This window comes from Rattus norvegicus, chromosome 9, assembly GCF_036323735.1.
Source record: "Rattus norvegicus strain BN/NHsdMcwi chromosome 9, GRCr8, whole genome shotgun sequence".
Lineage (NCBI taxonomy): Eukaryota > Metazoa > Chordata > Mammalia > Rodentia > Muridae > Rattus > Rattus norvegicus.
Genome location: NC_086027.1, coordinates 13,334,421 through 13,349,053, shown reverse-complemented (window position 1 = coordinate 13,349,053; position 14,633 = coordinate 13,334,421). Strand labels below are relative to the sequence as shown.

The following is a 14,633-nucleotide window of genomic DNA, read 5'->3' as shown; positions in this document are numbered from 1 at the left end:
GAAGACTGAAGAGTAGTGATTTTAACCTTTATTTATAAGTTCTTCCGTTTTCCTAGAATTTCTACAAAGGTTTGCCTCCATAAAGTTTGACTTATAAGGTTCTCCTTGCTCTCTTCTTCTTATCTCCTTTCCTCTTGCTCTTATGACACAATAATTTCCTTACTCTCAATGCCTTACTCTCAACGCTATGCCTTTATTTCTAAGTTCTTCTTGAGTTCTGTTCTCTTCAGTTCAGTTCTGTCTAAAAAGCTTTCTCTCTCTTTGTCCTCAGCATTTGTATATCTTTCTGAACACAGCATCACATGGTGAAAAGTCACCACAAGTTTGCACAGGAATTCAAATCATAAGTTGGATAATCAGTTTACGACAGAGAATGTTTACATGCATATCCATGAAGAGTAATCATCAGGATAAACTGTCACCATCTGTCACTGGCTCTGCATGTTCATGGAGAGTTAAAAGCTGTAATTTTTATGAGAAAAGAATAAGTGAAATTGCCTATAGGCAAATCCAGTCAATTATTTACGTTCAGTCCTTGCACCTATAGTAAATCATTAGTTCTCTTTTAATGAACTTTTGTTAATTGGTTTATACCCTCTTAGAATGGGTTCTAATTTGTAGGTGCCTGCTTGGTATTGCAGAAGCAATTCACTCATGAAAGTTTAAGAAGGAAGAGTTCTCAATGCAATTTTGATTACCAGAGAAAACATAATAGCTGTCCCATTATAAAGGAGCTTAAAATTACTAATCTAATTTTAGGAATTCTTATAGAACCATCATAAGAATTAAGAAATCATCTATTTGTCTGTACATCATTAGGCCAAGACAATACATCTTCGTTGCTCTGTGGTGATCTGCTCAAAAGAGTGGGGTAAAGAGCATGACAAATACAGAGGCAGATACTTGCAGCCAACCATTCAGCTGAGAGCAGGGTCCCCAATGGAGGAGTAAGAGAAAGGATTGAGGGAGCTGAAGGGGTTTACAGTCCCATAAGAACAACACTAAGAAACACCCAGAGCTCCCAGGAAAGAAACCACAATCGAAAGAGTACACATGGACAGACCCATGGCTACAGCTGCATATGTAGAAGAGGATGGCCTTCTTGGGGACAAATGGGAGGAGAAGCCCTTGGTCTTGTCAAGGCTTGATGCCCCAGTGTAGAGAAAACCAGAACAGGGAGGCAGATAGGCCTGGGTGTTTGGGTGGGTGTGGTAACACCCTCACAGTAGAAGGGGGAGGGGGTTTTATAAGGGGTTTTGTGGAAACCAGGAAAACGGATAACGTTTGAAATGTAACAAAAGCCCTGTCTGGGGAAGGGACAGCGGATAAGCTGCTCTGAGCCCCTACTTCCCTGCTGCCTCCCTTTGATTGCGACTGTGGTGCATGGTGTCAGCCTGGAACACTCCATGGGCTGCTGCTGGCACTGGTCCTGGCGTTCATGCCAAGAGCATGATGAGCAAGGAGCACATGGTTTGTCCCGATTCAGAGCAGGGCGAGTGGCCACCAGAGAATAAGCACAGCTTCCTGTACGATCATGAGGTCTTCCTGGGCAAGGAGGACTCCAAGACCTTTGATAGCTAATCCTGGACGAGAGCAGAAGAGGCTGGGGAAAATTGTTGATCCAATTGACAGTGATGAAGACAGCCTTGTTACTACTGAAGACCTGAAAGTTTGGATCAAACAGGTACAGAAAAGATACATTAACCAAAATGTGGCTAAACTCTGGAAGGATTATGATAGGGACATAGATGAAAAATCTCCTGGGAAGAATACAAGCAGGCTACCTATGGCTACTACCTGGGAAACCTTGCTGAATTCCAAGATAGCTCTGATCATCACAACTTTAAAAAGTTGCCTCCACGAGATGAGAGGAGGTTTAAGGCCTTGACGGTGACCTGACAGCTACTCAGGACGGGTTCATTGCTTTTCTGCACTAAGAGGATTTAGAACATATGAAGGAGATTGTAGTTCTGGAAACGCTGGAGAATATTGACAAGAACGGGGATGGTTTTGTGGACTAGGATGAGTACATTGTGGACATCTTTTTCTCACGAGGACAATTGCCCTGAGACCGACTGGGTTTTGTCTGGGGAGCAGTTCAATGATTTCCCAGATCTGAACAAGGATGGGAAACTGGATTAGGATGAGATTCACCATTGGATCCTCCCTCAGGACTATGACCATGCACAGGCTGAGGCCCAGCATCTGGTGTATGAGTCAGATAAAAACAAGGATGAGATGCTGACCAAGGAGGAGATTCTAGACAACTGGACCATGTTTGTGAGAAGCCATTTCACCAATCACAGGGAAGATCTTACCAAAAATCATGATGATCTTTGAAAGAAACTCATCCTCATGTGGCCAACAGTCACATGCTTTCTATTCTGGTTGATTGCTATATTTGTCAAGTATATAGCAGTTGTGTCCTTAAACAATGAGAAACCTTTCGAAAGCTCAAAAAAATCATGCATTACACCACAAACAATAATAGTAGGAGACTTAAACACACCACTTTCATCAATGGACAGATCAGGGAAACAGAAATTAAACAGAGACACAGAAAGACTAACAGGTTATGAAAGAAATGGATTTAACATATATTTATAGAACACTCCACCCTAAAACCAAAGGATATACCTTCTTCTCAGCATCCCATGGTACCTTCTCCAAATTGACCATATAATCGGTCACAAAACCGGCCTCAACAGATACCGGAAGATAGAAATAATCCCATGTATCCTATCAAAAAACCACGGACTAAGGCTGCTGATCAATAACAACAAATAAGATAGAAAGCCCACATATACATGGAAGTTGAAGTCAATGACAACTTTGTCATTGGAGACATAAGAAAGAAATTAAAGACTTCTTAGAATTTAATGAAAATGAAGATACAACATACCCAAACTTATGGGACACAATAAAAGCAGCGCTAAGAGGAAAACTCATAGCTCTGTATGCCTGCAAAAAGAAACAGGAGAGAGCATATGTCAGCAGCTTGACAGCACAACTAAAAGCTCTAGAAAAAATTAAATAAACCCTAGAGGAGTAGAAGGCAGGAAATAATCAAACACAGGGCTGAAATCAAACAAGAAGAAACAAAACCGAGTATCAAAAGAATCAGCAAACCCAGGAGCTGGTTCTTTGAGAAAATCAAAAAGATACATAAACACTTAGCCATATTAACCAGAGGTCACAGAGCGTGCATCCAAATTAATAAAATCAGAAATAAAAGGGAGACATAACAACAAAATCTGAAGAAATTAAAAAGATCGTCAGATCCTACTACAAAAATATATATTCAACAAAACTGGAAAATGTGGAGGAAATGGACAATTTTCTATACAGATACCAGGTACCACAGTTAAATCAGGAACAAATAAACCATCGAAACAACCCCATAACTCATAAAGACATAGATACTGCTATTAAACATCTCCCATCCAAAAAGAGCCCAGGACCAGATGGATTTAGTGCAGAATTCTATCAGACCTTCATAGAGGACTTCATACCAATACTGTCCAAACTATTCCGCAAAATAGAAACAGACAGAGCACTACCAAACTCCCTCTATGAAGCCACAATTACTCTTATACCTAAACCACACAAAGATACAACAAAGATAGAGAAATTCAGACCTATTTGATTTATGAATATTGATCAAAAATGCTCAATAAAATTCTTGCAAACTGAATCCAAGAACACATCCAAACAATCATCCATCATGGTCAAGTAGGCCTCATGGCAAGGATGCAGGGATGGTTTAATATACGGAAGTCCATCAACGAAATTCATCATATAAACAAAGTCAAAACCACATGATCATTTCATTAGATGCTGAGAAATCATTTGACAAAATTCGTTACCCTTTCATTAATAAAGTCCTGGAAAGATCAGGAATTGAAGGCCTGAATCTAAATATAGGAAAATGCAAAATACATCAAACCTGTACCTAACATCAAACTAAACTGAGAAAATTGAAGGAATCCCACTAAAATCAGGGACTAGACAAGGCTGCCCACTCTTTCCCTACTTAAGTACAATATGGTACTTAACGTCCTAGCCATAGCAATCAAACAATGAAAGTAGGTCAAAGGGAAAAAATTAGAAGGGATGAAGTCAAAACACTAATATTTGAAGATGATATGATAGTCTACTTAAGCAACACCAAAATTCTACCAGAGAACTACTTAACCTGATCAACAACTTCAGCAAACTGTCCGAGTATAAAATTAACCCAAACAATTCAGTAGTCTTCCTCTACTCAAAGGGTAAACACGCTGAGAAAGAAATTAGGGAAATGACACCCTTCACAATAGTCCCAAATAATATAAAATAACTTGCTGTTACTTGAACCAAGCAAGTAAAAAATCTGTATGACAAGAACTTCAAATCTCTGAAGAAATTGAAGAAGGTCTCAGAAGATTGAAAGATCTCCCATGCTCATAGATTGGCAGGATGAATATGGTAAAAAATGACCATTTTGCCAAAGGCAATCTACAGATTCAATGCCATCACCAACAATATTCCTACTCAATTCTTTATAAAGGTAGAAAGTGCAATTTGCCGTCATTTGGTATAAAATAAAACCCAGGATAGCAAAACTATACTCAACAATAAAAGAACTTCTGGGGGAATCACCGTCTCTGACCTCAAGCAGTATTACAGAGCAATAGTTTCTATGGTATTGGCATACAGACAGGCAGCTCAGTGGAACATAATTGAAGACACAGAAAAGAACCCACACACCTATGGTCATTTGATCTTTGACAAAGGAGGTAAAACATCCAATGGAAGAAAGAGAGCATTTTTAACAAATGGTGCTGAGTCAACTGGAGGTCAACATGTAGAAGAATGCAAGTTGACCCATTCTTATTACCCTGTACAAAGCTTCAGTCCAAGTGGATCAAGGACCTCCACATCAAACCAGATACACTAAAAGTAATGGATAAAAAGTAGGGAAGAGTCTCGAAGACATGAGCACTAAGGAAAATTTCCTGAACAAAATACCAGTGGCTTATGCTTTAAGATTGAGAATCGACAAATGGGACCTCATAAAACTGAAAAGCTTCTGTAAGGCAAAGGACAGTGTCATCAGGACAAAACGGCAATCCACAGATTGGGAAAAAATCTTTACCAATCCTGCATCTGATGGAGGGCTTATATCCAAAGTTTACACAAAACAGAAGAAGTTAGAGTACAGAGAGCCAAACACCCCTGTTAATAAATGGGGTTTGGAGCTAAAGAAAACATTCTCAGCTGAGGAATATAGAATAGCTGAAAAGCACCTAAAGAAATGCTCAATATCCTTAGTCATCAGGGAAATGCAAATCAAAGCAACCCTAAGAATCCGCCTCACACCAGTCAGGATGTCTAAGATCAAAAAATCAGGTGACAACAGATGCTGGTGAGGATATGGAGAAAGAGGAACACTCGTCCATTGTTGCTGGGATTGCAAACTGGTACAAGAACTCTGGAAATCAGTCTGAACGTTCCTGGAAAATTGGAAATTGTACTACCTGAGCACACAGCTATACCAGTCCTGGGCATATACCCAAAAGATGCTCCAACATACAACAACACATATGATCCACTATGTTCATAGCAGCCTTATTCATAATAGCCAGAAGCTGGAATGAACCCAGATGCCATTCAACGGAAGACTGGATTTGAAAAATGTGGTACATCTACACAATGGAGTACCACTCAGCTATCAAAAACAATGACTACGTTCAATTCATAGGCAAATGGAAAGAACTAGAAAATATCATCCACAGTGAGGCAATCCAATCACAGAAAAACACACTTGGTATGCTGTTGGGAGCGATGGCCTTGAAGCCTTCCATTATTGATGTTATTATTATGGTTAGCATTAAGTATGACTGGGTTCATGGAAAATCCCCAGCCAGCTGCAGAAGACTAATACAAATGTGGTGGTCAAGATGAATAATCATATGATAACGTGTGACGTTAAGATACCCAATGTCATGACCTGTAACCATTCTGAAAAACCATCATCCTGCTGACTAATAGATATGACAAACCTGTGACCATTCTGACATCCTGTCAACATCAGCCGATTCCCTGACCACACGAATATTGTGTCCTTTGTGTGGGTAAATGTTTCTTACTTCTCTCTTCTCTCTGTTACCCTTTTTATGGTACAAATTCAGCCTTGGGGAAAAATAAAATTGTCGCCTTGATCAGACTCTTGTCTTGGAGTCCTTCTTCACATCTCTTGTCCCTCATTCTCTTCCAGATTCTCAGCACCCCTCGTTGACAGTATGCACTCATTGATAAGTGGATATTGACCAAAACCTCAAATTACCCAAGATGCAATCTACAGATCTCAGGAAGCTCAAGAAGAAGGATGACCAAATTGCAGATGCTCCCACTCCTTCTTAAAATGGGGAACAAAAATATCCATAGGAGGGGATATGGAGGCCAAATCTAAAGCAGAGACTGAAGGAACAGCCATTCAGAGTCTGCCCCACATGTGGCCCATATGTATACAGCCACCAAAACTAGGTAAGATTGATGAAGCTAAAAAGTGCTTACTGAAAGGGACCGGATATACAGCTCCCCTGAGATACACATCCAGGGCATGTCAAATAAAGAGGTCAGTGCTAGCAGTAAACTACTGAACTGAGAACAGGACGCCATTTATGGGAATTAGAAGAAGGATTCAAAGAGCTGATTGGCTTGCAACCCCATATGAACAGCAATGCCAACCAAATAAACCACTAGCAAAAGACTATACATGGACTGATCCAGGGATCCAACTGCATATGTAGGAGAGAATATCCTTGTTGGGGCACCTGTGGAAGGGGAAGCCCTTGTTCTTAACAAGGTTGGACCCTGAGTGCAGGGGAATGTCCAGGAAGGGGTTTCTAAGTGACGTGGATTGGGGGACCATAGATATGGGAGAGGGCACGGCAGGGGGGCTTATGGACCAAAAGCTGGGAAAGGGAATAACGTTTGAATAAAACATATATATCTATTAAAAAAACTGAAATTTAAAAAATGATAGTAATACCAAAAAATAATCAAAAAATGTGAATAGGAAAGAAATTTTAGGTTTTGGAAAAAGATGAATGCCAGGTATTTGAAAAACTGTATGACCATGGTAAACACTTTAATATACTTGAGAAATTTTTTACATGTTAATGAACTGCATCTTTTTTTTAAATAGTGAATGGAAATACACTCCCTTCCTGGCTGTGAGTCTAGGGATCCAGATGCAGTGGAATTCATTATTTGTTGGTCCTGAACCTTTGAGTCTGCTTCGAACTCAGCTTATGCCAAGGAAACTAGGCCAAGGTGATATCTAAGCCATTGACCAAACTATCTGGACTAACAATTACATGTGAAATTCCACCTTGTAAATGGGAGGAGAGGAATAAAAGATACCTTTAAGGATTTAAAAAAGATGAAATGTACCCAAAAAAATCCAATAAAAAAGTTTAAAATAAAAATAACTTAGGAAATACAAAATACTGGGGTGCCACTCCACAATCGTGATGTGTTTCTTCTGTGATAGCTTACAGGTTAATTTACTTCTCTATAACTGTTTTCTTATTTCAAAGTAAGTAATGGCATCATCTGTGGAGTGATGGTGAGAACAAAAGCTTTGGCTAACTTGAATAATCGATCCCTCCTGAGCATGTGCTTAACATTCTAAGCACAGGGAAATTTCCTGAGGGGATTAAAAAACAAAATCCAAACATAAAACAGGAACAACAACGATGTAAAACCATTCTGCACTCTGGGTATGAAGGCATGTTACATCTTTAATCAGCTTTGTAGGTATTTCTAATAAACACACAAGAAACAAAAATTCTATCACAGTCCTAGCAGTTGCATCCAACAAAGAGAGAGCTGTGAGGTAGTGCCTGCTACTTCTTTCCCCAGATACCCCTGGGCCTCAGGCCTGCACCCAGTGAGCTGGACCAAGAGCAGCCAGGTTGAAATTCCTGCTGCCATGGCAGGATTCTGCAGGAACATTTCCCTTTGACAACAAGGAACCTGTGTGGAGGAGACCTCTTGGTGAGTCCTCAAGGACTCTACATGTCCTATTCTACAGGGAGAAGCCCTGCCAGGGCTTTTTGGCAAGGCCAGCCATTTGTATGGGGAAGTCTCTGGTCCTGTGGCAGAGAAGGAGGAATGGCAGAAAGAATGGCAGCTCCACTGAGATCAAAGGATAACCCTTCTAGGCCTATGACCTCCTAATTAATTCATCTTTCACCCGATGCCCTATTCACATTTTCTTAATCTCATACAACTGTGATCTTGATGAGCAGCTGGGCTCTTGTTTTCTTAATCAGTTCTTTGTTGTAACAGACCTTTTTAACTTACTCCAGCCTGAGTCTTATTCATACCTTCTGTATGCAGTAGGACCCTTGGTGGGACTGTCATCTCGAAAATAGAAGGTTCTGTAATCCAAAAGATTGGACTCCAGTTTACCTCAGGCCAGGAAAGAAGTCAGCCACCATTAGTAAAAGAGCAAGGGAAAAATTACATAGGAAAAACAAGTGGCTTAATCAGTAGCAAAGACCCTCAACTTCTAAGGCCCGCACATCTGCACCCTTCTCTCCTGAGCTTTGTATACTGATGTTGTATAACTCCAGATGGTAGTAAAAGGCAGAGTTCTTCCCAGAAAGGTCAGACATGATTTTCACTCTTACATCTCTGAGGTGGGCTGGCATTATAGCACACATTCATGTTGAATTATTATAACACCTATGATAAGAAGACAGAATCCATATATCACAATGCCAAATAGACTCCCTCCTGAACGTATGGACCCATTAAAATTGAGGTTCAACCTGAATTCAGGCCATTCCACTCCCTTCCCGTCCTCCGGATTCTTATGTTTGCTACAAGTAAAAGATCATGTTGTAGTCCCCAATATTCTCATGCCTAGACTTGTCTATTCACGGAGAAGGATATTGGAGAAGTGATGGCTATATAGTTACAATGTAGTAACACAAGGTCCTGGTTGACATTTGCTCACTGATGTCCAATTTAATTGTCTTGTTATATTTGAGAAAGGGAGGATGTCCTACATAATATATAAAACAGACAGAAATTTATTATTTTATATATGCCCTGTAGTTGATCCCTATGTTCCCAAGTAAAAGGAGTTTTTATTGCAAAAAAATAGGATTATAGACCATTGATTTTGTAAAATACATGGATATGTAAATGGAAACAATGTCAGCTTTCAAGGACTGCACAGTAAGCAAATAATTCCAGGTTTTATACACTCAGAGGTATAGAAGAAATATATTGGACTCCAGAAAAAGGGAAAAGCTTAGAAATCGAAATACATGTCACATGCATTGTCTCTGGTATTAGATTTACTTTTAAGAAAAATCTCCCTCCTCCTTGGTCCCTAGAGATTTGGGTGCTAAGAAAAATCTGTTCTCCAATTCAGGGTTGTAAGAAACCCTCCCCAGCAAATGCATTGTTGACTACTAATGAAGCAGAGAGACATATGTAGCTTTGAAATAGAGGTTGCCAAATGGTATTCCCAGTGACACATGGGAGACTGGAGGAAAGGGTCCCCACAGAAATTCATCAGTGTGGGGAGAGCTGGTTAGTAGGTAGGCCAAAGAATTTTCCAGTGACATCACCAGTAAGCCGTTCACTGGACACTCTATTGTATCTAAGAGATCCCTAGAATCTTCTGTGATGTCACCAGTGTTGTGGTGACACCAACTGCCTTGGGGATATTACTTCAGTTCCCTTTGGGTTCACAAGCAGGCATGTTTCGCCAGCTGCTCAGGCTATTTCGGAAGGAAAGTGTTGATCAAGGAGAGACCGCACCAGGTCAGAGAGAAGCTGACCCCCTCTCTAGTGAAACAGGAAGGAGGAAATCATTCTGGGGAAGGCTTGGTGAGTCGTGGGCAGAGTTGGGGAACATCCTCAAGGAGGTAGGTTTGAGATGTGCCTTCTAAGACTAGGCCTTACAAGCAGGAGCCTTGGGATTTTTCAAAGGCAAACCAAGAGTCAGGAGTTCCTGATCTTTAATTTGAGAGAAAGACATAAAGTGGTAAGACTTCAGTGTCTTTTCTTGAAGCTTTTTAAATGTGAGTGTCAATGATTGGCAGGAGGAGGCACTGTGAGATTAACAATGTGACCATCCATGGTTGGGAGTTGAAGCGCTTCATCCTCTAGATTACTGTAGGTTACATAAGTGTGTGATGGCGAGAACAAGGAAGGATGCACCCCTAGTCATGAATTGAGTTCTCAGACACTTTGGGCTGGACCACACTTGGTTAGAGCTTGATGGTGCTAAACATTATGAAGTCATTATGAACTCCAGGATTATCTGCACCACATCTGATATAACAATGTCGCAGATGTTTATGTCTCAGTCATATTATGACTTTCAGTGCCGCGGGTTGTTTAATAGTGAGTGTGGCACGTGTATGGCATTAGAGGTTGGGAAGAGGGACATAGCTTAAGAATCAACCTTTAAGAAAGCTTTTCTGCTCTTTCAGGGATTCACCCAGTCTCTACCATTTCCCCTTCCTCAACCTCCTTTTCGGATTCAGAATGTTCTTTTCTGCCCATAGGCCATCAAATATGCAAATTCACTTGGGTTTATCTGTCTACAGGTTTTGGTAGGAATGCATCATCCCAAAATGTCATCACTAAGGAAGAGGAGTGTCTAAAGGAACTGGAGGAACTCAAATTTGAAATCCAGAAGTGTCAATTCGAGAGGGATGAACTTTATCAAATCCTGGATCTTTATATCTATGATGAGTGGGACCACAGGTAGTCATTATGCCCAGTAACCTGTTCACTGTCTTGCGCGCTCTCTCTGCTACCTCAAGATTTACTCATAGCACGAGAAAGTTTCACCTCTCATCCTGGATTTTAAGGAGAGTTGGCAGGCATTTGCTTGTGAGATAAGCTAGGTGCTGTGTGTTTAGGGTCAACCTCTTTTGTACTTGACCCTGAGCCTCTTGGATTAGCATTGGTTCTGTCAACAGCTAGAATGACCTTGTCACACTTGCTGCAACTGTGTGTGTGAATGAAATGCCTGCACGTCATCACTCTTTCCTCTGAATTTGTTCATTATACACTGATTCTATGACACCTCCATGGATGTAGTTGACATTCTAAATGTGTTTGTATATGGGTTGGTGTGTATGTATGTGGCAGTATTTGTTGGTGGTTTACTGTGGATCAGGACGTCTGGGACCTTTGATGGGGTCTGAGGATTTGTTTGATCAACACTTTGCAGGTCATGATAGTGATGAGTACATGGAGGCCCACATTGATCAACACAGCACTTTGCTCCTTCTGTATACCTTGGTGGCACACAGGACTCTGCTGAGGGGAGGAGGTGCTATAAATCCTCTTCCCTGTCAAACATAGTTATGCCCTCCGGGAATTCATGTAACAATAGAAACCAAGGATTGAGTATACCTGCTTTCAAAACAAGAGAAATGTCATCACAGCTTTCTCTTGGGCCCAAAGCTGTGGCACAGACTGGAGGAATCTTCTTCCTGAACTAGTCAACTCCATCATGCTCACCTGGCCAGCTCTTGAAGGTCAGGTCCCTCCAACTGGTACCGTGACTCTGTTTTCCTGTGCCCAGGATAATAAACTTAACCAGTACAAATACTTTGAAGGAGCAAGTATGTGGAACATACTGAGTTTAAGTAATAGAGAGAACAGTCTGATTTTACCTAATTTGTTTCCCCTGCTTTGATCTTTAGCTTTTTTTTATTTTTTTAACTATCCAGGGATTGTTCATTGTGACCTAGAAATGGTCACTGTGGTCTTGACAGTTGTTATTCCCAAACAGGCAGCTCTCAGGCACTGCCCCCTCCTATATAGTGAGTCTTTGCAGAACCATATCTCTCAGGATTCCAAGGAGTCCTTATTTCAAAACAAATGTTTGCTTATTTACATAGAAATATTTTCTGTGGATTGAGTCTCACTGTTGGGTTTTGGTCTGGTTTTTGAGTTTGCCATTTTCTTCCCTTCCACCATTCCTTGAATTTGAAATTTTTTATTATATATTTTTATTTACATTTCACCTAATCCTGAAATCGTGAGTTCAAAACATTATTTGTTCCTTTGGCCATGACCTAACCCAGGCTGCATGTCGAATTGCCAGTCCTTCAATCTGAACATGAGATGAGAATGATGGCTATGCAAATGATGACCAACTCAATAAGTGATGCCATGGAGAGGTACAAGGAGCTCATACAAGTGAACAGTTCCTACCGGTGAGTCGCTGACCGAGATGAGAACCCAGCACTAGGCAGGGAATGCTTCTGTCCTGTATGACTTTGAACCAAAGTCAGGGCTCTGGTTCTGTAGTGTCTGACTCTTAACAAGAAGGCTGCCTCCTGGCAAGGGTCTTAGATTTGTAGCTCTTGGACTCAGTTGTCGTACTTGTGAAGGGTGTAGAAGATACTCCAATTGTTATATTTCCCAGTTAAAGTTCCTCTAGATAGAAAAGGTTTGCACCATGATGGGAATAGCAATCAATTCTGAATCTCTAGGACTCAGACAGGAGATTTAAAGATCTGTGATCCATGAGAAACACATGGAAAGAGTCTATAGCTATTGGGTCTTCAACTACCCCTCAGAGGGGCTTTCCCCACAATGTGAAGATGGTTTCACCATACCATGGACATACGAGTTCCCTTATGGACCATCTCTTCTTCCTTGATTTATATAAACCGTCTTAGTGTCAGGATTTTCAGAAGTACTTTGATTCATGTGGAATGTGGATTCTGGATTTGACCTCCTCTAATTGGTGCTAACCTGCATAGTGTGGCTCTATTCTGGGGATTTCTGAGGATGAGGACCGTTGAAGGGATGATTGTACTTGCAGGAGTGACAGGCAGATAGAAGCTGGCTGGGATTTACCATTTTTTGTTTGTGGTTCAGCATCAGGCACTCCCAGCTCCTGCGTGAACAAGCTCAATTGAAGAACAATATACAGATTTTGCTGAATGAGAAGAGAGAACTGCTGGTGGAGCAGACTGAACTGCCAGCATCCTCTGTGGAGACAAAGAGGCTCTGTGAAGAGGCCGGAATGAACATCTGTGACCCCAGTGCCACGCAACAGCAGGTAGAGTAAGGCCTCAGGGTCAGGTTGTCCTCAGGTCTTACCATAAACATAGACAAACCAATGTAACTGTCTATTGACTGATCCATGTCCTGACCTAGGTCTCATCCAAGTGTTCATTCATGTGATGGTTTACAAGGCTTTCTGTCGAGATAGCCCCTTTTCAAGAAACTGCATGTTTGGAAAGCAAATGCTCCTGCTCTTCGAGAATCTGCACTTCATTAAGGGAGATAGGTTGATCACACAGCACAGCACTACATGCCATCATGTATGGAGGGTGCTATGTGGGAGCCCCTCTTTAGACTAGAGCAGGGCTTTGAGGGATGAAGCAAAAGCCCAGAGCCCATTTTCTTTACAGGGATCGTGTGAGACTCAGGAAGTAAGTAGTTTTCAAGGAGGAGAGCCTGCTGGAAATGCCAAAGAAATGGTTCTCATTGTCATTTGTGGTGGCTTTTGTTCTTCCTCCCCTCAAGTCCCTGTATATGAAGATGGTGACTTCATGCTTCATAGATCTTGGGTAACTACAGAGCCTGTGTATCAGCATGTCAGTCCTGTCTTATTTGAGTGCTCCTGGAGAGTTCATAACTGGGCCTTAGAACCTGAAGCTGTTTAGAAGAGCAAGGATGTGGAAAAGGTTTCTCAAAGGCTGAGGGTTGGCATGAGAGACTTGAGACTTCAAGAACAAAGTTATCCATATGTACCCCCAATTCTCACCAAGAAAGGTTCATTGCTGTGCTGACCTGCATCTTAGGGAGCATGCGGGGAGGCCAGTTCATGACATGCAGTTTTGTCCAGTCATTATCTAACTTAGTCCTTTAAGCCTAGGTCTCTCAACAAACATGAAGCTTCCTGTTTTGTGCTGGCCAGCAGTCTTTGCATCATTCGTCCAGTTCCAAGATGAGCCCCCTCTCTTATTTGTCTCAACACATTCTTAAACCATTCTGCTATTTTAAAAATAAGGATTAGATTTCTTCACTTTACCTGAACAGAGTTATTCCCCGGGGAATATTCTGGATTGTCTTATTGGCTTCACCATGATATTGCATGGAATCCTAGAGTGCAACCCTCTGCTGACATTGCTTTGCTGACTATATCATGGGCACTGCATTCTTTCAGGATAGATACCCTCTCAATATTGTACACAGTGCTGCATTTCAGAAAATTCACTGTATGTTATTTATTTAGCCTTTTTCTGACTGACACTGAGGTTGTTTTAAAGCACAGGAACTCTAATATGATGAAATAAATGTTCCTGGTAACTGACCGTGAGTTACTGTCTTCTCTGATGCTTCCAAAGTCTTCTATGAAGGAAACAGGGTAGTTTTAGTGAGGGGCCTATGATGAGTCAGCATAGAGCTTGATGGAGTCTTTTCCTAGAAATCTCTCTCTTGGGGATTTGATGTTGTGTTGTTTAGGCTATCTGTGCAGAACATGTAACTTACTTGTCGGACCAGCAAGTATCTGCATAGAAAGGTTTCCTGAAGTGGAAATGAGTACAGGCCAGGGCAGCACATCTTGCTTGAGTCTAAGAGAT

General features: G+C 41.2%; 1 pseudogene; it reads left to right on the top strand.

Moving 5' to 3' along the window:
- The window catches only part of LOC134480499 (reticulocalbin-1-like), a 35,404-nt pseudogene extending 32,169 nt beyond the window's left edge, over positions 1 to 3,235 (top strand).
- The last annotated feature ends 11,398 nt before the right edge of the window (positions 3,236 to 14,633 follow it).